Source organism: Trachemys scripta, chromosome 7, assembly GCF_013100865.1.
Source record: "Trachemys scripta elegans isolate TJP31775 chromosome 7, CAS_Tse_1.0, whole genome shotgun sequence".
NCBI lineage: Eukaryota > Metazoa > Chordata > Testudines > Emydidae > Trachemys > Trachemys scripta.
Genome location: NC_048304.1, coordinates 28,607,582 through 28,620,091, shown reverse-complemented (window position 1 = coordinate 28,620,091; position 12,510 = coordinate 28,607,582).

Below are 12,510 nucleotides of genomic sequence, written 5' to 3'. Positions count from 1 at the left end.
GCATCACTTATTTACATTCCTCTTACATCCCTTTGGACTTGCCTGTTTAAAAGTCATGCATGCTCCTAGTAATTGCGGCTCATTTCCAGACTGCAGGAAACAACATATTCCTGTTGTGGTTTCTTAACCTGTAATTCATCACCTCCTGTAGTTCTAATACGTCTGTGGATCTGAAGTCATTCGTTATGATCAGCTCTGAAATTCTCCCTCATATGGCTCCCTCACATCCTGGCCCAGGAAGCAGCGGATCCATCAGGCCTTTTTGAATCAGGCACCTGCGATTCCTAGATCCGTGCAACAGCTATTGGAACAGCACGACACGAGTGAAATGAAGCAATGAGATACAATGGGGTGGGATGCTATTGAGCAATTAACATAGCAACCCTACTTTCTGCTTCTTGTCCCCGCGTGCTCTGGCTGTGGCCCTGTACCAGTGTCAGGTTGATATTAACGTCTAACAAAAGTTCCGTTTTCACCAGACTATGTTGGCGATCACACTACCAATCCAGGCATCTAGGATGCTCTATCCAAAGGGACATACTCCTAAGAGGTCACACCAGGAGAGTGGCACCAGTTCTCACCCGGGTCTTGTTCAAGCCTTTGAAATACTAGTGTAGACAGGAAGCACAGACAGTGAAGCTTTTACTTTTTCAATTGGTGCTCCCAGCACATTCCTGCACTGCTCCTGCCCACACATCAGTGGCAGCTCTGAGAGCACAGAGCAGCGACGATCACCTGTGCACTCCCTGCCCCCAAAAACACAGAATAATTATTAGGAAGCATACACACCACATGCCCTGGGGATAGGGATTCTGTGGCAATGATGCAGCTGCCTCAGCCTCCACCCCGAAGTTCCTGAGACCTGAAATATAGAATACAGCTAAAGGGACATGCCTCAGGTAAGAATTAGCTCTTTACTTACCACTCCCTGGAGCTCCAGCATCCACTCATTGCTTGCTCTTTCCCTGCGGTCCCATATGTACAAAGGTACAGGACACAGAAAAGGGATGGGCAAACTGGCTGGTCCTCAGGGAGACTCCAATAGAGATAAGGACAGAAGAACAGCCACACTGGGTCAGACCAAGGGTCCAGCTAGCCCAGTACCCTGTCTTCTGACAGTGGCTGGTGCCAGATACTTTAGAGAGAATGAACAGAACAGGGCAATTATCAAGTGATCCATCTAGTCCCAGCTTCTGAGACTCTTCTTCAGAGCGACCTCATGCCCATCTCTGGGTCCTAGTGGGAAACACGAGACAAGGAGACTGTTAGTTCAGCAACAGAACAAAGCACAAAACCAACATCACAAGCTATGCGATTTTTATACCACCATTTACAGCAAGCTCCTCATCTCCTCAGGCATCCGGGCTCTACCAAGGCACTCTCAAGCAGTGGAGATGAGTGCAGCTTTTGGCCATTCAGTATGACATCTGCAGGCATTTGCGTGAGGCGTAGCCCCTGCCCCTCATGATGTATAAGCACATCCATGGGACCGACAGAACTACTGGAGAAAATCAGTGGAACAAACAAAATACAGCATAATGCAAACCATTGAACGTGTTTACACACTCTCTCGCTCTTAACATGCTACAATACACGATACTATAGGAAGAGCTGATAGCACCACTTCCAGCTAAGGTTACGTAACTATATTCATTACAAGTCTTTGTTTTCAGGACTAAAATATTTCTATGTTATATACTCTAGCTGTTTGTTCCTGAAGTGCTCCTGTGTATTTACATTAACCAGCCGGTTTCAGCCATTTCAGCATGTCTTCACATAGCCCTCCTTCCAGCCTCTGCTGTTTCCGTGCATTGTGGCACCTATCCCATAAATCCAGTCACAGTTCCCCAGGCCAGGTGCATACACTGCAGTGTATGTATGAAAATAGAGCAATGGAACTCTGCAGTCCTATTGTCTAGGTGGCTTTGGGTAAAGAGTAGGTCAATCTTGAAGGAGGAACATAGTGTGGAAATACTGCGTTCCAGGCGCACAAATGCTAGAGCAGGGAGGCAATCATGTGGAGGCACTTCCTACCAAGTTACAGTTTGTGGTAGCTGGAGAGGCCCATAGTCTGGAATAGGGTGGTGTGGGCATTATAAGCAATGGGATGCTGGACCAGGAATCTGTCAGGCAGATTGGGAAACTCCTGAGTAGAGCTAGGTGATTTTTTTTCAGTGAATAGACACTTAGCCCCAAAACGGTAGCGTTGGGGCACTGTAAAAATTCACAAATCTGGGGCTAATTGTGTGAATAGTTTCAGCCAAAAAACAAAAACAACCCTGGAATAGTTCACAATGCATTGACAATTTCAGAATGAACTGCCTCACATTTTTGTTGCAAAACAGTGTTTTATTACGAAATTCAGCTAATTTTTTTTTAAAAAGTGAAAAACACCCAAAGTGAAAACCTGAAAAAAAAATTGTTTTGGGTGAAACAAAATGTTTTGTTTGACTTGAAAATAATTTCTCATTTAGTTTTTTGGTTTGGGGATGAAAACCAAAAAAGTTCCATTTTGGTTTGGTCTGAACCATTTTTTTTGGTTCAGCTCCCAAACCAAAATATCCACAATTCACTCAGTTCTACTTCTGAGTCCTGAAACCAGGCTCGCAAATCGTGGGTGTGAAGTAGTAAGTGTCGCTTTTCTTTATTTATATCTGTCACTGAGTGAGGACCTTTTTTCCATCCTTCTTTATTCTTCGTCAGGGCTTCAGAACACTCAAAGAATCCATCCCAATTTTTACAGTGAGCCCAATCCATGCTGGGACAGGACTTTGACAAGTGCCAGCTAACTACTGAAACAGTGTAGATTGGAAGCATAGTTGTAATAAGGTTTATAGATATCTAGCTCACTATAGACCTTCAATGTCTTAAATGTAAGGCACTCCCAGGAACCGGGATCACAGCCTGGAGGATACAGAGGAAAGCCTATGTCCAGAATAGTCTCAGATCGGTCACTTCCATCCAAACTTGTATGTCTATACTGCAATCAGAGGTGTAATGCGAGTACACACCCAGGGTTCCTGTCTGGGTTTGTAGAACCTGTGCTGAAGCCCGGGCTGTTGTGTCTTCATTACTATTTTTTGCCAGGCTAACTGGTGTGCAGCTAGGGGAGGTTATGCCCATGTTAGTTTTAATCATACATCTGACTGCAGTGTACACATACTCTTAGCTGCTCCCCAAATCCTACCTCCTCATCCATTAATGACACATACTAACTTGCCATCAAGTATATTTGTTATAAAACAAGTGTCATAACTATAAAGGGAAGGGTAACAGCTGTCCTGTGTACAGTACTATAAAATCCCTCCTGGCCAGAGACTCCAAAATCCTTTTCCCTGTAAAGGGTTAAGAAGCTCAGGTAACCTGGCTGGCATCTGACCTAAAGGACCAATAAGGGGACAAGATACTTTCAAATCTTGGGGAGGGGGGGAGGCTTTTGTTTGTGTTCTTTGTTTGGGAGTGTGTTCGTTCTCGGGACTGAGAGGGACCAGACATCAATCCAGGTTCTCCACATCTTTCTAAACAAGTCTCTCCTATTTCAAACTTGTAAGTAAATAGCCAGGCAAGGCGTGTTAGTTTTCCTTTGTTTTCTCAACTTGTAAATGTACCTTTTACTAGAGTGTTTATCTTTGTTTGCTGTACTTTGAACCTAAGACTAGAGGGGAGTCCTCTGAGCTCTTTAAGTTTGATTACCCTGTAAGGTTAATTTCCATACTGATTTTACAGAGATGATTTTTACCTTTTTCTTTAATTAAAAGCCTTCTTTTTAAGAACCTGATTGATTTTCCCTTGTTTTTAGATCCAAGGGGGTTGGATCTGTATTCACCAGGAGTTGGTGAAAGGAAGGAGGGGGAAAGGTTAATTTCTCCTTGTTTTAGATCCAAGGGGATTGGATCTGTGTTCACCAGGAGTTGGTGGGAGGAAGGAGGGGGGATGGTTAATTTCTCCTTGTTTTAAGATCCAAGGGGTTTGGATCTGTATTCACCAGGGAATTGGTGAAAGGTTTCTCAGGGCTTCCCAGGGAGGGAATCTAATTGGGAAATGGTGGCAGCGGAACCAGAGCTAAGCGGGTAGTTAAGCTTAGAAGTTTTCATGCAGGCCCCCACATCTGTACCCTAAAGTTCAAAGTGGGCATACAGCCTTGACAACAAGTAAGGCAATTACAAAACAATACATTTAGCAAAAGATTAAGGTGGACCATCAAAGCTAAAGAATTGAAAGCCAAAGCTGAAACCTCAGACCAGATCCCCAGCTCGTGTAAATAATCACCACTCCATTGAGGTCAGCAGAGTTATGCCAGCTACCACCATCTGAGGATTTGGCCTTTCACCATTTACTTACAAGATCATCAGACTATCACACACAGCACTGAATGGTAGGTCACCTTGCACACCAAAGCCGTTACAAAGCCCAGGAACAATGGGTTGATTTAAGGATGGAATGTCAGTCTTTCTAGTTATTTAGCTTTTTTTCTTTTGTGACTTTTATTGTCACACCCTTGTTATTTCATTAAATTTAATGCATCATTTGTAGGTAAGGATCGTTTCCCTTTCAGCAGCAGCTTGGTTTTTGGTTTCAGTTCTTTTCTTTTTTTTAAATCCACCAAGACAATCCAGTCTGATTTACTGCTCTTCCCTGAAGCAGTTATTTGCAATTCCACAGCCTCTGAACTTTTGCTGAAAAATGGCAGCTACTGTTCCCCTTCTTTGAATTTTGTCTTTATAGAACGTCCCACTGAAGATTTCAGCTCAGCCTCCCCCACAGATCAACATAATGCAGCGTACTGTTATGAGCCGGGCTAAACCTTGTTACAAGCTGAGTTAAAACCGGATTGAAAAAATATGCATCACCGTGCCCTTATTTTAAGCTAGCTGAAAGAGACAGTTAAGGGGACACACCTCAAATGAGGCCCAGGAACTAACACCATGTAGGCAAAGGGCTCCACTGGTATTGTTCTTACTTGTGGGGGGGAGAGGGGGGGGAAGGGATGTGGTAAGGCAGAACACACTGAAACTGAGAACAGACAGAACAGACAGAGAGGCAGAGGCAAAAAGCGAGAAAGCCAAGCAGCAGCCTGTAGGCATGTTGTGACCCTGGAAAAAGTTGGAGCGTACATTTTGGGTCTGGTGTTAGCTTATAGCCTCATTAGCCAAGAAACCGTTCTTCTGGTTCCTCTTGTGTTCAGAGAAGCAAGACTTTGTTCGTTTTTTGTAAACAAACACAGCTGCATCAAAGAAAATACCAGACTATTTCATCAATTGCTACTGCAAATGGAACAACCCCAGCACGCTTAACTTTGACTAGCTGCTCAGCTCAAAAAGAGGCAACAGTATTATGGGTATGGTGTTCTTACAAACCCTCAACAAACTCAGTTTCAATTCCCCCAATCTAAATCTCTTAGTAGTTTTAAACATGACTTCTGCTTATATCCAGCACCATCTCTCTCAATACAGCTCAAAAGAAGCCACTTCCCCCATTCAACTCCAAGACTTCTACAGTTTCATGCCACTCTGATTAGCAATAGAGATGTGGAATGTTCCTCTCTCTTATCTCCAATGAGTCAGACCACTGAATGAACCTGTCACAACCTGGCCCAGTGCCCCTCTCTGGATGGATACCAGTCTCGTGAGTGGACCCAATTGCAGTACCCCACATGCTCCTAAGGCAAGCAGGTCTGGGCAATCAGGTCACGGTTCTTAGCTGAGTCTCTAAGGCACATTTCCAGGTGAAGACTTCATGTCTGCACCCCTTCCATGAGATGTGGGGATCCACAGCGCAGCCACCTTAAACAATGGTACTAGTGCATCAGCTCTCTTGAGCCCCCAGTTGCTTATATATGTTCCCTCAGAGCCCTACCTTGTGGGCACGCTGAGTCTCTCAATTAACCCATTCGGGGCAAAGTAACAAGCAAGCATGAACACAGAGTTAGCAAAGGATTTTCTGAACCATAGGAACTTTACTCTTAAGGAAGCACTAGAGAGTTACAGATCTTTGCAAAATAACAAACAGACCCGACACGTTCCTCCTTTTAGTTTGATTTTGTGCCTTCTGCAAATATGAGTTCTGGCCTAGATTTCAGGCTAGACAGAGTCCCACCTACCTTCTCTCTATTTCCAGCCCAGACTTCTGGCATGTGCACAGCCCTCCTGGTCAGAGAACCCCCCCCCCCCCCGAGATATAGTCTCTTTCCCTTTTTGCCCATGTGCAACAACTGGAAAATTCCAGATCCTTCCCCCCATTAAGCGTCTTTATAGACTATCCGCTGCCCCAGGGTGCTGATCAGTAGTTGAGAGACAGTCAGAATTGGTGACCCTATATTGCTCTTTGATGGCTTCTCAGACAATCATTCAACTAGACACCAAACCTCTAATCTAATGAAAGTCAGAATGAAGGTTAATAGCTAAGTTGGAAGTTGCAATACAAAACAGAGTTCACAATTGGGTCCTGTCACAGAAGCATCCTGGTAGAACACACACGGAAGCTGCAGGTGATGACAGGCACTATTAACTTGTTCCAAATATAAATTGAAACAACAAAGATCAGTTTTGTTTTTCCCACCTCTGAAAGCCAGGGGCCTGATTCTTCTCTCACATACTCCAGTGTTGTTCCATTGGTCTGAATGGGGTTACTCAGGACTGATTTCTGCCAGCCCCAAACATTTTTAATTTAAAAAGGAAAAATTTGACTTTTCCCCATAAAAGAACAGCTGTTTTTGCATTATTTTCACCCTTCCCAACAAAAAAATACTCCCCACAACCACAAAGCTCTTCTGCAAAAAACCTAGAGGAATGGAAAATATATTTGGGAAACTTAGAGTTGATACTTGTGAAGTTTCCAAGGAACCACCAATCAGAGCATGGGTTGGGTTTTGCCCTACTATGCAAACAGAGGACATGGTCCTCCAAACTTCAGATTTTCTGTCTCTCTCTTCTAGTGTATCTTGTGGGTCTGAGATATTTGTGCACAGAGCTGGCTTGTGCTATTCCCTGGGCTTCCATGTACTCCTTGACACCATTTGCCTACAACCTGCAGCATGCCTGGTGACTCCACCCACGAGGATAAGTTGCCAATACAGAGTCGGAACCTGTGGGAATGAACGTTGACCAGTATTCTTTGCTGTGCATATTTCCCTGCTGGTTTGCTGAGGTATGATGCCATGCAGAATCACTCTTGGAGACATGCTGCTGCATTCAGCCACATAACACGGGACATGCAGATAAACAACACACACAGAACTAACCTGGAGGGGCTGAAAGTGATGAGGCTGATGCCACTTTTCTCTAAGTAGAGAGGCTAATCTGCAGAGTCCACACATAAGAACACTATTCTTCTATTATACATTTTTAGTACTGAGCTCCAAGTTGTTTCTTCTGCTGCTTTTAATTAAATCCCTGATTTATCCCCTTTCTAGGGATAAAAGGATTCACCTGGCTTTTACTTTCTTTAATTAGAAAAAGAATGTCACAAATCCAAAATACTTTTTTCCCTAGTGGACAAATTAAATCCACTGTTAAATTTGCTAAAGCGAATGCGGTGTGAGCTGGGATGCTCCTGGAATTGGTGCAGAAAGATGCCCACGGACTTAGGTCTGTAGCATGGGCGGCTCTATGTTTTTTGCCGCCCCAAGCACGGCAGTCAGGTCCATGGTCACGTGGATTCGGCGGTGTTTCTGCGGGATATTTGCCGGTCCCGCGGCTTTGGCGTACCCACCGCGGAATTGCCACTGAAACAGCGGGACCAGCGGACCTCCCGCAGGCATGCGGTGCCTGACTGCCGCCCTCACAGCGGCTTGCCACCCCAGGCACGCGCTTGCTGCGCTGGTGCCTAGAGCTGCCCCTGGTCTGTAGGAATGCGCCTATACTTCAGAACAGACTTGCTGAAAACACAGAATATCACACGTCCATACAAATGGCAACTAAGAGTTGCAAATCAGTGTTTAATTAGATGAACTCTTAGCCCGTGTCATGTGAGTCAATAGTAGGTTTTTTTATCAAAGGGGAAAGTAGATTAAAGTGACGTGAGCATGAGATTAATAATGAGTGACTAAAGCCATCATAGAGATTCTGTTGGTGAAAGAGACAAGCTTTTGGGCTCCAGAGAGCACTTCTTCCAGTCTCTGTAGCTCAAAAGCTTGTCTCTCCCCCTCCACAGAAGATGGCACAACAAAAGATATTACCTCACCCATCTCGTCTGTCTAATATCCTGGGACCAAGATGGCTACAACACTGCAAACAAACCCATCATGCAATGTTGCATTACCCTTATCCAAGCGAGGTCTGACAGTCAGTTGGTACTTAGCATCACTTGTCTTGCACCCGGCTGCACCACCTCAGACTGAGATTTTCCATGTCTTTTCCAGTAACAGAAATGAACACACCACAGCATGTATTCTAGTTTGAAGTCACTACAGCCCTCGTTTTAGGCCCTGGCGGCTGAAGATATCACAGAGCAACTATTTCAGGAATGGGTGGGGTGACAGTCTAAAAGCATTACCAGTTTTCTGCCTTCCACCAGGCTGATCTGGGTGGGATTATTAAAGAAAAGGGTAAGCTGGTGCAAAGGAGGGTGTCATGGGGGAAGGTTATGTTCTCTTCTCCTCCACATGGGTAGGCTCAAGTGATTATTACCCAGAAGTTTGAGTTGGTTGTGCTGGTTGCAAGCTGTGTTTCTGGAAATTAGGGGCAAGCCCTGAGGAAAAGGATGTTAGGACTTTCGATTTTTCCTTCCCTGGCTTATGAGTCTGCACACTAGTTTTTAAGCAGTTACTTTGGACTGCAGTGAAATCCTCTCCAACTGGATAGTGAACTAAGGAGAAATATAGAGAAATTACTGGACTTCCACAAGGAACCCATCCCCTTCCTGCACAGAGATGTTCTCCTAAGCCTGGGTTAGAACTCAGAACTTCCTGATCCAGTGCTGTGTTCACCACTCTCCACCATGCTACCTCTTACGAGAATGTTAGAATAGGCATGTGCATCCTGTTCAGACATGTGGTTTTGAATTACCGTTGGCCATTATCTATCACATTCCTATCTCTCTCTTGTTTTTAAACTAAGTCACTCTGATATTATGATGTATTAAATGTTAGTGGAATGGGTGCACTTTCTGGCATTTTACTCTCAATCAAAATAAAACAAACTAAATAATATTCCTACAATTTATTTTAGCACTCACAACAGACAACAGGGGAAAACTTACTTAGCTGTGTTCTCTTTTGACTTGGAGCAAGTCTGTGTGACACCAAAGAAGAACTTAAAATTCCTCCTGTTCTAATCTTCTGTGATCATTGATCACACAGCATCTGTGGATAACCAGTGACTGCTTTCTGAAGAGTTTATTTTATGATCCTTACATTTTACAGCAAAATGTAATCACTCAACTCAGTCAAGCTTCCTCAGGCCTGCAGACTGCCCAGCCAAGTGAAACAGACAAGAGCACAAGGCAAACAAAAAGCCACATATGGGTTGAAGAACAGAAAAAGAGAAATGTTAGATACTTTTTTTTTTTTTTTAAAAAAGCAACATACTAGCATAAGTAGATGTACAAGATACACAGCCATTTATATTTAGCAGGTAACACTCAGTATTACAAGTGAAAGACAGCACAGGAAGTGAAATACGCATTGCATAGGTTAACCACAAACTTTAATCTACATTTTCAGTACCTGCTGTGCACCTGTTTCTGGGAAATTGTGGTAGGATACAAATATGGAAGTGACTACAAGAAACAGACCCAGGAAACAAATGTTTTGGTATCACTGACTCAGATTTTAATAAAGGCAAAATGATATCTTTGCACTTTGGTGCTGATGTGGAGGGCTGATAATTGCCTGCTCATTTAATTGTTATTCTCATTTATCTTTCTTTGAACCAGCATGTAAATAAAGAAAACATTTGAATTACTATTAGTATGTAACGCAGACAGTTTCTTACTGGTATCATATCCATACCACACAATGTAAAAAAAAAGTCGTTTTCCCAGTTTATCACTGAACATTAAAAAAAATATGCTCGCCTCATTACCATTATATTAGCAAGTTTTAGCACACCGTTGACATATGTCATACAACCAAATAGAGGAAGCTGATTCTGAGAATTAGTGAACTCTGCTTGACTTAGCTGATTGCAATCTTGGTATATCTATCATCATGCAAAACTAGATACTGTAGTGATTTGTTTTTAATAAAGTTCTCATTTGCACAAGTGTATAAGAGAGAAGACATGGTTTCCTGACACAGCAGGGTATGTGGACTAACCAAGCTGAAAGGAAATATGGAGTAATGTGCGTCTACAAATCTTAATGAAGTACACATTATTAGAGTCAAACCTTTCCCAGTCTCAATCTTTTTAATCACTGGACACTTCCCATATCATGCAGCTTGGAACTCAGTCATGACCCGAGAGGAGGAAAGAAGGACCCAAGGCCTGCATAACACTGGATTTAGGATGAAGATAACTCACCAAATGTGTGTCTACACTTCAATGTAAGCTCAGGCTTAGTGGGACTCGAGTCAGCTGACTCGCGTTAGGGAACCCTGGGCTTGAGCATCTATATTGTATTTTAACCCTAAGTTAGGAATTTTCTGACCTGTTCTCAAACCTAGGGCTCAGTGCGCAGATCTGAGTCAAAGTAACCATGCCACAAAATCCCTAGCACCCTCCCCCCCCGGAAATGTGGCCACTCTAGCTCTAGGATCACGGTACACTGTGGGAAAACTTTTACTGCCTCTCCTGCACGTTACCAGGAAGCAGCTTGCTTTACAAAAGGCTTGATCAGTTTGCTCTCTATTTCAAACCCAGGAGGCTCTCTGACAGCGTGCTTGCAGATCGGTGATCAGAACAGAATGGGTTAATGCTGACCTGAGCTGCTGCTGTTTGCCAAGGGGGCAGGGGGCATCCGTTTTTAATAGAGTGCACGGCACACTGTTGGGAGAAAGAGGAATAAGAAAGTTGTTCCATGGAATTGTGGGATACTTCCGAATGATTCCCGGGACCGGAGTCAAGTGGGGCTGCGGCTAGACTGCAAAACAGTAGAGCTTGGATCCTGGGTCCCAGCTTGACTCGAGGTCGGACCTCCAGCCCTGCATGTCCTGGGTCCGAGCCTTGGGTTAGCACCATTGCAGTGTAGATGCCACGGGTCTAACATTAAGCACAGGCTTACATTGTAGTGTAGACATACCTTAAGGGTCTTGGACAACCCTCCCTGTGGTCAGTGGAGAGAGTCCCATTGACTCCAGTGGGAGCGGGATCAGGCTCTAACATTCAGTCCAGACAAGATCAGGAATCCTGTAGACCGAGGAAAGGAACTGCGGGTACATCTATACTGGGGTGGGGGTGGGGAATAAACCCGTGGCAATGAGTCTCAGAGCTTGGCTCAGCTGACTTGGGCATGTGCTACAGGGCTACTATAGCAGTTTAAACATTGCCACTTGGGCTGCAGCCCAGGCTCTAAGACTGTCCCCGCTCGCCGGGTTCAGAGCCCAGACTCCAACCTGAGCAGGAACACCTACATGGCTCTTTTTAGCCTCCTAGCATGAGCCAGTTGACCCAGGCTCTGAGACTTGCTGCTGCAGTGGCTTTGTTGTTGTTGTTCTTGCATTGTAGATCTACCCTGGCAGACTTATGACAGGTTACTATGGCAGCCCTGACTGATGGAATGAGACCCCAGTGTAACACAAGTCTGTGATTTCAGGGTCTTGTTAGATTCTAGGCTGTTTCTGGAGGGAAAGGATTTTTATGCGGAGGTCAAATAATACCAGAGCTCTGGAATCTGCACTGGCCTCCTGTTGATTTTCAGGTGGAATTTAAGTTTTTGGCTTCAATCTATAAAGCCCTACATTGTTTGGGGCCTGGTTACATGAAACACCACCTCTCTCAGCAGAGAGTCATGATCGGCAGAGATGCTCCAGGCAAAAACCTGCCCAATCCCATTTTAAATGGGAATAGTTACTGGTAGGGCATTCTCTGTGAGGGATCCTTGACTCTGGCCACATTTCCCCTTTGGACCTGCCAGTACCTTCATATGCTGACCTCCCAGATACACTAGAAAATGCTTTCAAAGCATTTGAGGAGGTGCTGAGCTGAGGAATTTAGGATGATTAGATGTGGATTTTGTCACACTTGGACCAGCTCTAAAATTTTTTTTTTCTATGAGGGAATTGGGTTTTTTCTTTTTTTTTTTAGATTATTTTCTTGATAAAACTGGAAAAATTTCACCTTTTCTCTCTTTTGGTTTGTCACCTATCTTTTTCTCCTCCCTCCCTTTTTCAGTGGCAAAAAGAAGGGTGAGTAACGACATATTGCAAAACAAAAAAATGTTCATTAAAAAAATTAAATAAAAAATAATTTCTTTTCAAAACCTGCACAACAAAAATAACTTTGAGAACATTTGCAAAAAATGATTTTCCATTTTCTGACCAGCTCTAATCACAGTAATGCTGTGGTGGGCAAAACTACATGAAGTTGTATGAGCAGTTCATTACATGTATGTATTTTATTTTTTACTACTGTA